Raw genomic sequence first — 18,251 nt, forward strand, 5'->3', positions numbered from 1 at the left:
ACAAACAAACACAAGAGCAGTTTATGAATCACAATTTCTTTGAACATATTTAGCTGTTTTTCCAATCCTTCCTGATGCAGACAAAAAACTGGGACAGCCAGCAGGTACTGAGCAGTTTCTATCCCTTTCCTGAAGCTGCTAAGAAACCACTATGTGTGGAGCATCACATTTTCCTAACTGGTCAGCTCTGAAGTGGAATTTTCTCTGTTCCCTGGCTTAAGCTCACCAAAGGTTCAAATGAGGTTTTCTCTGCCAAACCACGGCAGCAGCAGAGGGTACAGAGGGCTCAGTTATTCCACAGCAAAACAACTAAGCATGTACATTTCCCAAAAGATCTTTATGTTACAGGGGAGAAAGGGCTGTGGTCAGGCATGAGCTGTTTCGGAGTGTCTCACGTACGTGAGTCTGAGCAAAATCAGCCAGGTCACATTTTATAGATCCTGTCTATGTGTCTTTTATGCCCAGCTGGAAATACCGAGTCCTGCCTGGAGCATGAGCTGTCATGGCCCATCTGCAGTGTGTTTTGCCTGTATCCCTCCATTGCCATGGCTACACTGTGCTGTCCATGAGGAAACACCCCAGCTAGTGCAGGGGGGAGGCAGGTGATGGTCCAGCACAGCCCTGGCTGTCCCAGCCCACCCAGCACCTGCAGGTGGTGGCAGCCCTTGGATGGATCCAATGCCCTTTGAGTAGGGCCCTGGTTTATCTCAGCAGATGAAGAATTAAATTTGATATGAGCTGACAGCATTTGTGTAGACTGACAGGTTTGTGAGGTGTGGGAAGCAAGTACAATACAGGTTGGGCAGAGAACAGGTTCAGAGTTTACTCTCACTGAGGAGCAGGACTTAGTATTGATGGATAAGAAGCTCAGAATGACCCAACAATGTGCACTTACAGCTCAGAAAGCCAACCATGCCCTGGGCTGCACCAAAAGCAGTGTTTCACGTGGCAAAGACACTTTCCCCAAAGTTTTCCCTCACTGCCCTTTGCACTTTTTACAGATGGGCACCTGGAAAGTTCTGAAATTGGTATCTACTGGGGGAAAAAAAGGTGTGTGGGGGTGATCCAAAGGGAAATTCACAACCAAAATTTGGTATTGAATCTCTGAGACGGAATGAGGTACTTGCAGGAAGAAGTGAGGCTCCATGCTCTGTGGTCTGGGAGCATTACCTGTCAGGGTGATGGATGCAGGGCTGGTGGTTATGAGCCCCAGGTTAAAAAGTGAGGCAGTCAAGGAAACAAGTTTTGAAGTGAGGCATGGGACCGAAATAATTTATGGAGAGAGGAGAAACTTATATCACAAACCAGACAGAAAAGCAGGATCTTGGGAAAAGAGCGGGAAGTGCAGATATTAAAGATCAGAATAAAAGAGAAATGGAAGGAGAGATACTGAGGGTAGCCATGTGGTTTTGGTGCACAGGGGGACCTGCCTGTGCTCAGTTTCAGACTTTATCTCTACTTTAGGCTGGTGGTGCTCTATTCCACGTTAGAAACAACGATTTTTCGAAGAGAAGTGCTTCTCAACTGTGAACACCTCAGCAGTTTCCCACCTGCTCCCAGCTGTCATCTGGCCCCTGCACAAGCCAAGGTGTAGGTCTGCAGTCACAGACCCATTTCCTCCCCCCAGTCACAGCTTTTTTATCCATCTCAAAGGTAACAGCACCCCCACAGAATAAAAAAAAGAAAAAGAAAACACATTACAGTTCTCTCAGCACTTTCTCACAACTTCACTGCTGCCCAGGATTCAGTTATGGAATCCTCCTCAGTTTTGGGGTAGTCTCTTCAGGCTCCACCATTACCAAGTGTGTGTACAGGCTCTCCATTTCTCCCCAGTTCACCCCAGATAACCTCTAAGCAAACTTATTCCCAAACACCTCCTTTCTCTGCCTTCATATCACTTATCAGTCACTGATGCTCCAGGTGCTTCCCTTTTCCAGGAGCATCCCTTCCTTCCCTCCATCACCTGCCTCCCTACCTCAGCAGCAAGTGGGGCCATGCAGAAGTTCCCTGAACTGTCCTGTTTGCTGTTGTTTTTGGGCTATCCCAGTAGGCTAGCCCAGCAGCTCCTTTCTGCTCAGACTGCAGTGATATTGACTGCACTGCAGACACCCACACTTTGCTCAGGTGCCTTAATTAGCTTCATCTTATTTTAGTTTGCATAAACCACATTCTCTTTTTATTACACAAACTATTTCTTCTCTCTCAACCACTTGTGGTGCCCCAGCCAGTTTGCTTCCAAACCAGAGGGCTAAATTTAATCCCCCACTCCCCATTTGGCTTTCTCCATTTACAGTATTTTTTTCAGTAATGCTTTTTTTCCCCCTTTCTTTTCTTTTCTGGGTTGGGTGTTTGGTTTGGGTTTTGTTTTTTTTTTTTTTTTTTTTCTTTTTCCCTCCTTCTTTCCAAGAGGCTGGGCTTCCTTTTTGGTCCATAAGCCCTCCTATTTCCCCCTGCCCCCTGGATGCCTGCCTACCTTTACTCTAAAATCCAGAGGAGGATCCAATACACTTAGAGTGCCAGCTCTTCAAGAGGTATCTAAGGAGGCTGACAGGAGTTTGATGGTCTCTTTTGCAGCCAGTGGCAGCTAATGTGGTCTGAAACCCTCTCTCTCTTTTTTGCCATTCACACACAGTACTTACTCTTCAAGCTTGCTGCTGCTGCCACTGCCTGAAAGGACCTGAAATACCACATAGGGAATTTTGATTTCTTCTGGGGAGCCGGGGAAGGAAAAAAATCCAAAAATCAAAAACGCAGGAAAACTCATCTGGAGATTGTGAAGAAGACATACAGTAACAGCAAGAAGTGGCAAGCTCTTTACTTCTTGAACGCCGAAAAAGACCTCATTTCTCTGCCAGGTGTATGGGACTTAGATTCTGGAAGCACTGCACTGAACTGTTAAAGGTAATGTATTGCACTTTCCTCCCTTCTCTCTCCTTGGTGTCTTTTCCTTAACTTTCCTAAGTGCTCTGGAGAAGCAGGCTCTCAGTGGATTGGTTTTTTTCCCTGCTGAGCAACCAGCAGAGAAATGTGAGATAAGTTGTAAAATTGATATTGAGCAGGAGCTTCTCTGTCCTGCCAGCTGTGAAGGGGAGCCCGTGCTGGGCTTCAGCTTCACCCCACACCTTATGGGGAGCAGACCCCCAGACAGGGGCAGCAGCTGTGTGCCAAGTTTGTTTGTAGGCTCGGGGAAGAGAGGGGAAGCAAGGATGGGTTCAGAGATGCTGCAGTCAGAGCCATGAGGTGGGAGAGCAGAGACAGGGTTATCCCATTCTCCCTCCGAGCCATCAGTGTGTTCTTGTGTGGATTTCAGCTGCTGCTGGAGCTCAGGTGATGTGTCTGCTTCTGTCCCTGAGCTCTGGGGACAGAGGCTGCTGTCCTGCTGATTTGTGGAGAGTTCCCAAGCAGCACAGGGGTTTCCTGTGGTCAGGGCTTTGCTCGGTGTCATTGCTCTGCCACAGGGCAGGCAAAGGGTGAGCCCTGAGCTAGAAGGGGCTGAAAAATTCAGGGGCTGAGCTCAGGAGGGGCTGAAAAATTCAGAAAGAGAATGAAAATATCCAGGGTGCCTGAGGGTTTGACAGCTCTCCCCGTACGTGAGGATGTCAGGACTGGAGGCTGGCAGAGCCCCCTGGGCTGGTTCCAGTGAGCTGCTCTGGGTGTTCCTCAGTACCTGCCCGTTTTCCAAAGCTATTCACACATGAAGTATATTTTTAGCAATAGTTTTCAGGGAACTGAGCTCTTCTCCAGAAGTAGAGTGAGCAAAAAAAAAGGTTTTATTTGTCAGAATCTCGATCAGAAATTGCTTCTTTCCATTCATTTGCTACTCTTTAAGACTTCTCATTTACATCTTGTGCTCAGTAGAGCTCTGCACACAGAATAAAGAGTGCATTTTAACCTTTCCCTTTTGAGTTGTTTAGCTAAAAAGACTTCAGTTTGTTAAGCTTTCCTTGGTTTCTAAAATAGCTTTGCCAGATGTGGAAAAGGGGGAAACATCCCACAATGAAATAGTTGGGAGAGAGGAATTTCTTAGCATTCCTCATGACTTTGGTTTCCATCTATAAGCTCCCAGTAAGGGATGTTGGCTGGGCAGAGGGGCCAGTGGTTTGGGGACTGAAATTTGTGGGATTTCAAGTCTTGCAAAGGCACTACTGGAAGCTGAACTATTCCTTTCTTTGCTTTGGCTGTTTGATGTTATATTTTCCTGCCGGCTTGAAGAGACTGTATCTACCCTGACAGGTCAAAGGGGACATTGCCTCTTTCTGAGATGTTTCACGTTGTTGTCAGAGTGGAGAAGGGGAGGCATCACCTCCCACCATCGCTGGCTGGGACAGAGGCTGAGCTCTTTCTGCAGCCTGGGCAGCCTTTGGAGGGGCGCTCCATCTGTTCCACTTGAGCTGCTGTTTAATGTTTCATATAATCACCTCCCTGTACAGTAGCCAGGTTTGACAGCACCACAAGGCCTGAGGGATGGATGGGCAAGGAGGGCAGACAGGATAGGAAATTGAGGGTGTGAAAGAGGTGGAGGGGAAAACTTACCAAGGAAAAGAGGACACTAAACAAGATTCAGCAGACTTAGATTCCATCAGAGCAAACTGCAGCTCATTATCTCTGTAAAACACTCCCAATAAGTGAGGAATATTAAGGGGTTTAAAGGAAAAGAGAATGGATGATATCACTTTAAAGACAGAAATAAATGAATGTACATGGAAAGAATGATTAGATTGTTGTTAAGTGCAGGGATGCACATAATGATTAGGGGCTGCAGAACTCCAAGACCCACTCCATCTTTACCTTCCTCTTCCCTCTCCAGGGCAGATCCCCTGCCAGTTGCACAGATCCAGTGACTTCACTGCCTTCCCATGCTGACTGACACCCAGCAGCAATGTGGGCTGGTGGAGAGCCAGCTGGTCCCATTTTAAAAATCAACGGGACCTTTCTTAGCTGCCTGAGGCATCTTTTCCACCACCCTCCTCCTCCATCCCCTTGCTTCCCCCTTTCCCTTGCCAGCGGTGGCACGGCTTCTCTACCACAAGACATCCTAACCCAAGCTGCTCTCCTCCTCCTCCTTTCCCCCCCTTCCCGAGCCCTGTGCAGGCTCCACGTGTGGAACAAGCTGGGCTGTGTGTGCTGCTCTCAGGCAGCTTCCCAGCATCCCTAACAAAAGCCGTCTTCATAGTGGCTCTGGACCACATAGGGAGCCAGCGCACGACGGCTGCCGAGCAGCCCAGAGCAGCCGGGGCTGTTTAAAGAGTGCAGGAGAGAGAGGGACAGGCAAAGAGAGGGAGCTGTTATATATATTTAAAAAAAATTAAAAAAATTACTTGAGCCCAGTGCAACAACGGAAACCTTACAGTTTACTTTTAAGAACTCAGAGCTTCCTTGTGAGCGGGCAGAACAGCCCGGCCTGTGTGTGCGGGGCAGGTCTGCGGGCTCTGCTGTGTGCACAAGGGCGGTGTGTGAGCTGCCTCCCTCCCCTCCCTCTCAATGGGCTCACAGTATAAATCTAAAGAAGCTTTTTGTTGGCCTGATGAATAGGCAGGGGGTTTTGTCGCAGTCTTTTTTGAGACGCTTCACACCGAGATTTTTTTTTTCCCCTCCGTATGCTTTTCACTGGACTTTCCTTTTTTAAGAAAAATTTCCACGTCTCAATCCCCCCTCGCTGATGATTGATCCGTACAGAGCAGAGAGCAGAGGGTGGGGAAAGGATGAGAAACACCAGAACCATTCTGCTTGGGCACCTCAAGCCCCTCCATGTGCTTCAGCTGTTGAAATGCCCTGAAGTGTTAAGTAGCAGCCCCATGGAGCATCCTGCTCCCACTTCCTTCCCCTGCTTTGCAAGCCCCACTGCTGTGCCATCAGCTGTAGTGATCCAATGCTCCCAAAGGCTCCAGCAGATGGATGGAGGCAGCTGGAGCCGTATCATTGTTGCTGTGACCAAGTAAGGATAAGGGAGATGCTGTGAGTGGAGGATGTTGGTCACACAGTGATGTCCAGAGGCCGCCAGGACCCCATTCCTGCTGTACATGCTGCATGGAAGTGGCCTGGAAGCTGCTTTGCCGGTGGGTTTCCATGGGTCTGGCAGTTCCTGAGGATGGCTGAGGGGAAAATTTGCTGTGCTAGGGAGCTGGGCAAGAGGAGAGCCACAGAAAGTGTTCTGCTGAGAGAAGGGAGCAGGTTAAAGATTAAAGCAGGATAATTAAAGACCTCTGACAAGCATAATCCTCTGTGTTTTCACCTTTGTAGTTGCTCTTTATGTTAACCAAGGCTTTATGCAACTCATGGCTTTTCCATAGAATAGATCAAGCCAGAGGATACCTGGGGCACTTGAAGAAGTAAAGAAAATTTTGGACAAGACCCAAAATTAACTCAGGTGAATGAATAGCCCTACCTCACTGCTCAATTCCTGTGTCCTGATTGCATGGGGGCTTATGATGGAAAGGAGCAGTGACTGCTGTGAAGAACTTGGGTTAGGTGATGTCCCATGAGAAGCAGGTCTGCACAGCTTGACCCCAGTGCTTGCTATGATATTAGCGAGGCACCACATGACCCTTGAACACTTGGATAGTCCTGGTTGCCACCAGGTTATCAGGGAGCCAGGGATCTCCTGAGACACCTTGGTGTGGGGAGATGAACCCAGCCTGCCTCTGTGCCCAGCACTGGGCAGGGCAGGTCCTGGAGGAAAGGGACTCACTTCAACAGAGCCCACATCAAGTGACAAGAGACAAAAAGGCAAGAGCAGCTACCTCATGTCATGGGGATGAAGTGATCAGGACAGGAAATCTCTTCTGGCAGGGTAGTGTTCATGGGTTAGGCCTGTGAGGAGTAAAATTGTCTATCAAACCATGCCAAATAAACCTGGTGTGCATTAGTGGGAGAATATGGAATGTAAATACTCATGCTTCAAGGCAGAAGGGAACCACTAAATGCCTAGTGTTCAGAGAAACTTCCTCCTCAGCAATTTACTCCCTATTTTTCAATGATGAGAACTTTGCTCTGAAGCTGGTAATATAGGTCTTGTCTAAGACAGGATGCTGGTCTGAGCACACACCATTGGTTTCATCTGGTCTGGCAATTTCCATGTGCCTTTGGATCCTCCAGTGCCCTTGGTTAGCAGTGGGCAGAAGACTTGGACACCATTATTTGTTTATTTAGTCGTGTAGACAACCACTGAAAGACAAAAGAAATCATTTGTCATGGCTGTAGGACATACAGATTTATTTGACTTAATAGGAATAATTTGACAGGACACAAAAATCTGTAGGGGAAACTAAAAGGAAATAACCAAGGAACATCTCCTGCCTGAGGTTAGATCACAGACTGGATGAGAAAGATGTGTGGAAAAAAAAATGCAAAGGTCAGCAGCTGATAAACAGATGAAAATGCTGCTGATCCCTTCCAGCTGGAGCTCCCATCCATCATTTGCACCTCTGCTGAGAGAGCAGTGGCTGTGCTGGTGATTGAATAACCTGTAATCCACAGCAGAACCTGCAGCTCCTGCTGGGACCCTGCATAGGGTCAGGGATAAACACCCCTGGAAATCCCACAGGCTTTGCACAGGGCAGGGCAGATTCAGGAGTTTTGCTGGCCTAAATCTACTGACTGCAGAAGATTATTCCAGCTTAGCAGTCCTGTGGTAGAGCAGCTGTAGATCTCAGTATAATTAACATTACATCATCTGTACCACAGCTTCAAGGTTGAAATAGTCATGTAGGTTACATATTGGAAATTACAGAATGGCTTTCATATAAATGATTAACTGTCACTGTTACTTACCCCCAAAAAAATAGTTTCTCTGGTGTTTGGTGTATAAATAATACCCTGTACCTCTGTAGTGCTCAGCTTCAAAGTAATACTTCAGTGCTCCACCACAACAAACACCCTCCCAATCTGTAATAACTGGCCTGCAAATTATGTCTTTTCCTCTGTTGTAAATTACACCATGCAGTTACTGCCACTGCTGCTATTGCATTTGGTCTGGTTAGTAAATAATACTCTTTCCCTACCATTGTATCTGGGGTTTAAATAATAACCTGTCCTCACAGAGTAGTTGGCATGTGAGCATCACCCTCATCCTGCCTGGCACTTTGGAGTGCACAGAACATCCTGCTGGTGCGGAGCAAATTGTAGCTTTCCTGTCCATAGTATTTGCCCTCTAAATATTGCTCTGCTGTTTTGTATAGCACTTATTGTATAAATAATACCCTTATTGTAGAAATAATACCCTGCTGCCTCGTAGTAATTGATATGTAAGTGATCCCATCAGGCTGCAGGGTCCTTACTCTGCTAATATTGCCTGCTACACCAGCCCTGTGCAGAGAGGGACACTGGGCTGCCAGCTCAGCACTTCACCACTGATAGCTGGGCCTTCTCTCATGAAACAGGGTGGTCAGTGGCCACAGAGCTAAAGCTACTCTGCAGCCATCTCTCTGTGTCAGCAGGAAAAGGATCACCCCTTTGCTTAGCCAGCCAGCCTGTGGGATTGTGACCCTTCCTCATGTCCTTCATAACCAGGAGGCACTTTTCCAGAGTCAGGACAAAATACTTGTGTCTTCATAATTCCCAGATTCCCTGCAGTTTGTCTCCTGGAAAAACCCCTTGGTGCTGCTTACAGCAGAGATCACTTGCTGGTCCTCTTGTGTGGCTCCTGCCTGTCACAGGAGACATGAAAGGATTCTGCGCCACCAATGATGTTCAGATGTGTTTAGCAGAGGACAGAAGGCTCTTCATTGCTCAGCTCTGAATCTGAACAGCATTTTGAATGCTCCAGGCCAACCCCAGCATGCCTTTGATCCCCTCTGCAGTTCTGCACCCATTTTATCTGCAAAATCATTCCCATATCAGCACAGAGATAGGCACATGTACCTTCCATATACCCATCAGCAGATGAGTGTGTTTTGGACCATTTTGGTCATTCTTTTGCCATATTCAAGCAGGAATGTGAAGAATTTAATTAAGAACCCAGAGACAACCAAGATCTCCATTTCAACTCACCTTCAATGATGTGCTTCCAGCTCTCACTGGCACATAAAATATACCTGAATTATCTCACCCAGGCACCATCACCCCTCTGAGAAATATGGCTTCAAGTTCAGTGTGGTCTGTGAAGCCTTCCTGAGAAAAAAGTTCTCAAGTGAGCTGATCTCTGATGAATATCACACTGTCCCTTTTCAGCTTTTAAATTCACACAGGACACCTCACTTCTGCTCTTGTTTTGGTTATTTGCCTACAATTGCCATTGGCCTCCTACTTGGATAAGCATATTGAACTGACATAAACACATGTACTTTGTGAATGTTATGCTTATTCTTTCCTAGATGTTAAAGTTCTTCTTTCCTCCTGCATATTCCATGGCACCTCATCTGCTCAGGTATTGATGGAGAAAGGGTGTTCTAGCAACTTCAGAATCACAGTCTAGCAGAAAAGACAAGAAGGTTGGGGTTTTTTTGTGTTTGGAATGGAAACTTTCTCACACTGCAGTCTCAGTTTAACACTCAGGCTTTACTCATTTCTCCATTGTGTGTATTGGCAAAAGAGAAGATAAATACATTGGCTGGCACCTTCTCTTCAACCCTGGCACATTTCATTTCCAGTTTCTTCTACTCTCCAACTGGATTGCTTTCTGCTCTGTAACACCAAGTGTAGCTGACTGGGTTTCTGTAAATCTGCATGCAGTACCTCACCCATTAGAGACGTCTCTCTTCTGTGCTGTTTGATATAATTAAACAATAATGTTACTAAACTGGTTGGTTACGAGTGTCATTAGATGCTCTGATAGCTGATTGGATTTATCTCCCTTATAAAATCAGTCCTTTCCCAGAAGCTGCTTTAGGAATTCAAAGCCAGTTTTACAGCAGAGTACCCAAACACAGAGAGAAGCAATTCTGCAAATTCCATTATGTGCCTTCCTCAGCCATTTGCATCTCTAAATTCTGAAATACCCTGCACAATTGGGCAGACCAGCAGAGTTTTACTGCACAGTGTTGACATCCCCAGAAATCTCACAGCATCTCATGAGAAAGCACTATACCCTTTGCTATAATGTCAAAATTTGTACTCAAGATCCTTGAAAGCACGATATAGAAGCAATCCGTTAAATTTGTTAATGGCCAGTGGGTCTGGTGTCTTTTGCTTTCCAAAATACTTGCTTTTAGTTTTTTGGGTTTTTTTAGTTTTCATTCCCTTTTGCAATCTCCTTATGGTGGGAATGAGATACACTGAGCTGTGCAGAGAGCAGGCACAGGGCTCACAGCCTGAGGGGAGAGGATGTCCCTCTGTACATTTTGGATGGATTTTGTACATTCCCAATGCCCACAGGAAGTTCAAGGGATTCTAGATATTGCCTGGACAAGGCTGGACTCTGTATGGACCAAATTTAAGGGGCCAAAATGAATCTCACTGTAGGCCCTCACCTTCCCATTGTGTTTTCACTAAAAACCATTAACTGAAAACATGACTCATTTAACAGTGATTGCAGGAATGCTCATTCTAAATGTTAGAGAGAATATTTTTGGTTTGAACATTTAGTTGTCAGCTATTTTCCTGAGCATCTCTCCTGTTGTGTGGTTTATTTCAGTGGTGCATCAATGCCCACTAAAGCTGTGATGGCTGTGGAATTTCCATGCTCTGCAGGCTGCTGTGTGACAGTGCCCAAATGTTATGTATGATTTCATCCAATTCTCACACTGTGTGTAAAAGCCATAGTGCATTTTCCTTGCTGTATTGTCTTAAGGAATCAATTCTTCTTCTGTCTGAAAGCAGTGTTCTCTGTGCAAACTTGTGGGGATTTAGACATCCTTTTGAGGGCTCTCCCTGCTGTCTTTTCAGGACTTGCAAGCAGTTACCTGTCTCAACTAGGTTTTAATAGAAGAATTTGGGATTAATGTTCCCAGCCTCAGAGGTAAATGGCATCTTTACTACTGATTCCAGTGGTAACTGGATATAGCCACAAAAAATTTACCTGCCTGTCTTATTGGAAGAATGACAAGATAGGTTAAAATAAATCATAACTATTACTTGCCTTTGAATTGGTCTTTTATGCCAATAGTACAAAACAAATTTACTTTTATACAGTTTCCCTTAGTATTGTTGCATATTTGAGTTTAAATACCAGCATAATGTGCTCTAGGGTCCATTTTAAAGCCCACATCTCCTCCATCAACGCTGGACCATATGTGCATATTTTAAACTCTTTGCTAGGCAGTTATTCTGCCTACAAGGGGATCTGTGTTGGTGCCTTTCTGTGCCTTAAAATGTGGGCACTGTTAGTTTTAAGGTGTTCCACATATCTCTGGAAAAACATTTTTTGTTGCCCTTACAGAACACTTCAGCAAACACTGGGCAACATTTTGGAGCTCTTCCTCAGCCACATCTCATACATAGGAATTTATTTATTTACCTCTCAGAAAACTTGTTTTTCTCATCTAATTGCTGTTTGGGTTTTCTCCATACCTCACTTTCTCTTTTTGAACGTATGACATACAGAGTTTGCTTAGCAAACTGCAAATTTGGGCTTAGCAGCTGCAGCTCTCCAAATGTCTGTGGCTTGTGTTAGGGTTACATTTCTTTCCCTTCACAGTCTACACCTTACAGAATAATTTTATATTTCATGTTAGAGCCTTGCTTTTATTCAGGATTCCCGTGGTCTCCCCAAATTCACATCTGGGCTGTCTAAGCTTGGCCAGCAGAACCTTTCTAGGTTCCAAGATCCCTAAGGCAGAGACTGTCATCTGTCTGTGCTGGGGTTATTCAGGGGAGCCCAGAGATGTGAGCTGGAATGAAAAGATTATTGATATTCATTCACTGACCCTAGACTGAAACCCATTTTGGAGAGGGTAATTGTCTTCCTCGTGTTCTCTCTTTCAATGTCACATCCACACAGTTTTCTCCTAAGTTATACCATACCTAAACCCATTTATAAGATTTATAAGATTGAAGGATCTCTATATACAAAATGTACATTCAGGTCACAGAATTTGGCTGTATTTCCAGTGCAGTGTCTCTGTTCTTTAGCATAGTTTCACCATGTGTTTGAGGGGAACAGACTTTTCAGTGTGGGCAGAGTTTCAAGAAGACACTAAGACCTCATTTGGGAAAAAAGGAAAAGTCTGTGATTGAGTTTTGGACTGAGCAATGGGTCACACATGATTAAAATCTTACCCTTTTATCTGTGTTGCTTTTTTAGGAAGTGTTTGTTTGAAGGGTTTTCTTGGTGATGTTTTGGCCTGAGCCAAGATGAGAATCTCAAGGCAAGGAACTGAAACTCTTCTGCCCCTTATTCTCTCTCTTATGATGCAGAGTCCCATTACCTTTCCTCCTGGGTGGGTGAATACATCACCCAGAGAACAACATCCATTGCAGGGAGAACAATTTCTTAGGCATCTTTTCCATCACATCACTCCTTTCTTTCCAGCTCCCTTGCCAGTCTCATAAAATAGGACTTAAAGCTTTTGAGGTCTCTGATGGATGGTCCCCCTCTGTGGCAGCCCCAAAACAAGCTAGTTTGGCTGTGAACCATTTTGTCCTTATCTTCTTTCTCATTGTGGTTTCTACTCCTCTGTACAATTTGGCTCCATTCTAAAGCACCACCATAGCAGAAAAACACAAGGGAGAGATTTATTTCCTGCCTGGAGTCCCTGTTGGTTTCTTCCCAAGAAGAAAAGGACAGTCTGAACCAAAGGCAGGAATTACTGTTTGGACAAAGTGACCTGACAAGTGAATAGAAGCAGTGGGTGAGTGTCCGTGCCCAATGGAAGCACCCCTAGCACGGAGAACTGAGCATCCCTTGGTGTTCCCTGCACTATGAAATCCCCTTGGAATGGCTGGTGCAGGACAGGACAGTTGGCTGCACTCTGTTCTCCAAAAAGAACGGAGCAGCACTAAATTAAACACAGAACTTATTGACTGAGCTAGTTAAGTTAAACACACACTGTGTGTCTCAGCTCAGAGTGAAACACTAAGAAACACTAGAATGGTCTCCTGGTACAGGAAGAGTTTGAGCACATGAAAAAAGGAAGGAACTGTGCAGCTATGCAATGCTATGAAGATGCTCAGAGGTCTGGAGTGCTTTTTAGAGACAAGCTGGGAGAGCTGGGAGTGTTCAGCCTGGAGAAGGGAAGGTTCCAGGGAGACCTTAGAGCACCTCCCAGTGCCTAAAGGCGCTGCAGGAGAGCTGGAGAGGGACTTGGGACAGGAACATGTAGTGACAGGACAAAAGGGAATGGATTCAAACTGACAGAGGGGAGTTCACATTAGATATTAAGAAGAAACCCTTTCCTGTGAGGGTGGTGAGACACCAGCACAGGTTGCCCAGAGAAGCTGTGGATGCCCCATGGCTGGAAGTGTTCAAGGCCACGTTGGACAGGGCCTTGAGCAGTGTGGTTTAGTGAAAGGTGTCCCTGCCCACAGCAGAGGGGTTGGCACTGCATGATCTTTAATATCCCATCAGACCCAAACCATTCTATCATTCTATGAGTGCCATGAGATGGCAACGGCTGGGAGAGTGACTGGGGATGAATACAAAGGGAAAACATGAAAGAAGAGATTATCTGGTGAGATTTCAGCAGGGCCTTAAGCCATCCACACACTTCCAGGAAAGGCCCTGGTCTGCAGAGCCAGGGCAAACCAGGACCCGCCGGCTGTTTGGCTCCATCCCTGGACCGGACCAAGAGGCAGAGCTTTGTCCAGGGCCCACAAAACCTGTCACCACTGCTGAAGCTGTCAAGAGGGGGACAAAGTGGTCTGGGAGAGCTGGTTGAGGAGGAAATGAGAGGAGACAGCGAACCATTCTCCTGCTGTCATGCATGAGGCAGTTTCAGGGGGTGCAGTGCCCAGGCATTGATTGAGTTTTCCTAGAACCAGAGATGGGAGTGAAAAGCTGCTTCTCTTCCTTAATCCTTCCTGTGCCATTCAACCTCCTGGAGAAATACAAGCTGGCATGGATGTTTTGTGCTCAATTTAGTTGTCAGAGGTTTGCTGGCAGAGGAAATGGAGAAGTAGGAGAGTCTTGTTCAACACAGCCAAGGCAGCAAAACCCTCATTTATAGTCTGAATGTGGAGCTTGTGGTCTCTTTGTGCTGCATGCCCTCTCCATAAGCTGGAAGGCAGAGTGAACCCAGGACCTTCAGAACTGAGAGTGATCATATAATTCCCAGACAACAGACCACTCTGGTGAAAACCCACCTCAATGCTCTGGCAAAGACCTTTCTTTTGACACCAGAGTGTGTGAGATCCTTCAGCAGCACTAGCAAAACTCACAGTTTCATTGTGGCTGGGGGTTCACATTGCTGCCAGAGAAATTACCTGAAGTCCCAATGAGTAGAGGCTGGGAGGAAAAGCTCTTTTACTCCTGGGACTTCCTCTGCTTGCCTTGCACAAAGAGTGTGTGGGAACATTTGGTATGCATGTGCCTTTCTAAGAAGTCACAAATACTTTGAGGATCTGGATGCAGGAGAAAATACTTTTCCAATGAAAATACCAGTGATCTGCTCAGTAAGAAAAGATTGTTCTCCATCTTCTGGCATTATGAAGGAAAAAAATATGCCAAGAAATTGGTAGATTTCAAAAGCTGCAGATTATTTATGGCAAATAGCAACAGGCTCCTGGAGCACTGGCACTGCATCCTGAACAGCTCATGGCAGGATGGCTCCCCTCTTTCAGCAGTAATCAGAAAAACCCAGGCCCTCTCCCATGCCATTTGCCCTTTTGTCTTCCAGGTCATCCCAAAGGGAGGATCAGTTTGAGAGTCCACCTTCCTAGCAAAACTAAACTGGTCATGTCTTGAATTTATGAGACAGGAAATCCACTTGGGAGGAAAACTGGGCCTGAAACAGCCTCATTTAAGTAAATCTAAGCACAGTGTTTACACAATGTCTGGAATTAATGCAGAGAAAACTTTCAGGTGCCAACTTTGGAAAGAGAAAATGGGGAGCAAAAAGAGGCAGATAGTGAGGCTGTGATGAAGCTGGAAGCTCTTCCTCCAAGCTGGATGAAAGGTTTCTTTTACTGCTGTTAAGCACCAGCAGCATACTGTACTCTAAATCAAGGCACAGATAGGATTTGATTGTTCACCTATCTTTTTTTGGTTTTTTATGACACCATGAGGAGGTTTAGTGTCACCAGCTGTGTGTATTCCCAGCATGGACAGCCTCACCCAAGATCATGGTGGAGTCTGATGTGTGAAGAAAGGAGAAAGTGTCCTTAGCCAGAGGTTGCTGCAGTTTTGTATCTTGTGAGAGGTGTTCATTCCCATTAATTAATTCATAACATTAATGCAATGGGGCCATGGGGTTACAACATGGCATCAGCGTGGCACAGTGACTAGAGAGACCTTACAGCCACACACAGGGTCCTGTGGCTCTCACCTTGAGCCTCCTGAGGTTATTGTTAGTCCAAGCTAGCTTGATGTTTTCTGTCCACCTGGAAAAATCAAGCCGGAACCAGCTTTGCAGTGTCTCTTCCAGTGCCACCCAGTGCCCTGTTAGGCGAACTTCCACATGGCATTTCGTAGGAGCATCCAAGGTGATTTGGGATAGCAGAGTGTTACCAGCTACCAGACCTGGGCAGTAATGAGCTTGTGAAGATTTAGGTCTCCATGCCTACAGATTCTCTAATAAAACATGGTTTCAAAGACTTCATTACTTTCTGGAAAGCCATTCTTCTGAAGGGCTGAGCTGGGTCAGGGCAGAAGGGCTGTCCATGAAGCCTTTAAGGTTCTGTTCCAACCCAAACCATTCCATGGTTCTTTGGAATCCTCTGCCAGCACAGAAGCACTGCAGAGATTTGCTGTCCTGTAGCCACATTCACATCTTGTTCTGCAGCCAGAGAGGGATGATTTCTCACTGTTAAGGCCACATCTTTGTACAAATGACGTTTCGGCCTTCTCCTGAAACAAGAGAGAAGTCAAACTGTGCACTAGGGAAAATCTCCAGTGCAGCCTGTGCATCATCCACACGCTCCAGCAGAGCAATAGGACATCCTGAGATGGGGACAAGAGGATGCTGCCCCTCAGATGAGCTTTACCCATCCTACACAATCTCCCTCAGAGGATTTTCCAGGCCCCTCAATCTTTTCTTCCTCCTCCTCCATACTGGGCTTTGGCAGCTCCAATCCTGTGTGCACAGAAACAACAGCTTTTGTGGTTTTCATGGGATTTATAGTGAGCCTGTGCATTTGGGTGGAAAAAGTTATCAGTTTAAGGTCTCTTATTAAAAGTTAAATATTATATAAGGTCTATATTAAAAGTTGTCAGTTTAAGGTCTCTCCTTGGGTCATGGCCCAAGCTGCCATCTTCACACCTCACATCTGGGGAGAATCTGATTTCTCTTTTTTTGTTGTGCTGGTTTTCCTTCCCATGTCTGGGGGAGTTTCACTTGAGGCTGACAGCAGCTCCAGAAAAAGTGGACAGGATATAAGAAGACTTTATGGAGTGCATAATCACCCACAAATTTCTAAAAATTAGATGTCTAACAGTGCTCCAGGCTCCCTTTCTAGCTGACAGAAAAGGCTGAACTCCTCTTTAAAGGTTCTCAGCTCAGACACCTATTTTATAAGGAGATTAACTGCTCTTTAAGAACTTTCAGTTCCTCTCTTGGACTAGAGAGGATTTTGAGTGTGAGCTTCAGCCAGTCTCAAAGGCTCATTGTTCCCTTGAATTCACAGGCTCCAGTGCCTGTGTGAGTGTAGCTCTGGCTTTCCATATCAAGCAGACACTTGGAGCCACGGCAGCCCAGGGCTTGGTGCTGATCCCACACCTTGCCTGAAAGGCTCCAGCTTTCATCTGCTTGCCATAGTGGGTGTTTTACAACTCCCCTGTCCTCGAAGGATAGAAAAATTACCATGGTGGGTGTTGCTAGTGGCAGACAGTTCTGGTTTTCCTGCAGGAGGGATGGTTTTGGAATGACTGGTGGTGTCCTGGAGCCTGTGTGTTTAACTTGTTGCTGAAATCAGTGGAGATATAATGTAAAACCAATGTACATCAGGGGAAGATGGGAGCAGTTCTGTGGCAGATATCAGATAAATGCTTGGGAAACCTTTTGTATTTTGTAGGAGTTTGGTTCCAGCCCATCTGTCTGGGCTTGGATCACTAACTGAACCTAGCATGGGACTCTTTAGGTTTTGTCAAGATTTCCTCTGGAACCTTGCTCATTCAAAGCATGAGCCTACAACCCTGAACATTTTGAATTTTCCTGTAGTGTGTGAACAGTATAATCAGATAAATTATAACAGACTGCAACTGTTTTATTGGAAGAGAAGTCATAAAGACACTGGAAAGGGCAGAGCAAGCACCAGCTCTGGCTGTCTGTGTGGGAGGACAGAGAGGAGCTCTGGAGCTCATGTCATGGCTAAAGACACCCTGGTTTGACCATGTCCATACCTGCAGTGGCAAGGGGTGCTTGAGGACAGGAGCCAGCTGAGGCTTGAGGTGAAACCTCACATTATCCCTCATCTTCAATAAATGTTGTCTGTTTTGTGCACCTAAAGTGCCTCACTGCCACCAGCTTGCCATCCCCTGGAGCAATCCTGCAGGGCTGTCAGGACCACATGCCTCCATGGCAAAATGTCTGAGCAGTTGCTGTCAGTGATTGGGAAAAAAATGAAAAGACTTTGTTGTTGCAGGGATAGTTTCAGGAACTGAGCAGGCAGGAGCAGCATCCAAGCTGCTCTGCACATAAAGACCTTGCAGAATGGTTAGGAAGCCAGACAGAATGGAATATTTCTCTTATTTTCTTTACAGCTGAAAAAACATGAAAAATTACAGGAGTGCAGTTATTGCCATGTTTCTGTTCCAAAATTTTGCCTTATTATAAAGAAAAGAAGAAATAAAACTGATTTTGCCTGCCTCACTCACTTCACCCACCTCCCCTTCCTTCCCTCCCTTTTCCTGGACCTGTCTGAGATTTTTAACTGACAAACCCTGATTCCAGCACAGAGGCTGAGAACACACAGAGGGACAATAAAGTGTTTGTTAGTAGAGATCACAGAGGAGCAGTCTGTAGGTTCACAGAGGAGAGCAGAAACCACTGCTTGATTCCAAAACCTACAAGGGCATGGGGTGTGTTCTCCTGATGCCCCTGCTGGGTGATGGGGTCTCCTCAGACTCCTGGTCTCAAATGCTGATAGCTGAAAATGATAATGTTGAGATAAAGCTGAATGGAGGTGACCACGTGTCCTAGAGAAACTAAAGTCCATTCCTGGTGGGGAATAAGCTGGGGATGGAAAACCTGTTGAAGAAAGAGAATCCAAGGCTAAATAAACAG

At 45.9% G+C, this 18,251-nt stretch overlaps 1 protein-coding gene across 3 annotated transcripts in view; it reads left to right on the top strand.

Annotated features, from left to right (window-relative positions):
• Nucleotides 1-2,425: 2,425 nt before the first annotated feature.
• Nucleotides 2,426-18,251, top strand: part of ACAN (aggrecan) — a 49,721-nt gene continuing 33,895 nt past the window's right edge. The window contains exons 1-2 of one of the 3 annotated variants that reach the window (XM_074549232.1): nt 2,426-2,531; nt 2,633-2,901. The gene's annotated coding sequence lies outside the window, so the exon portion shown is untranslated. Of the gene's footprint in view, nt 2,902-18,251 lie in introns of all 3 variants that reach the window. The other 2 variants (XM_026791305.2, XM_014264569.3) reach the window with 2 other exon arrangements.

This window comes from Zonotrichia albicollis, chromosome 11, assembly GCF_047830755.1.
Source record: "Zonotrichia albicollis isolate bZonAlb1 chromosome 11, bZonAlb1.hap1, whole genome shotgun sequence".
Taxonomy (NCBI): domain Eukaryota; kingdom Metazoa; phylum Chordata; class Aves; order Passeriformes; family Passerellidae; genus Zonotrichia; species Zonotrichia albicollis.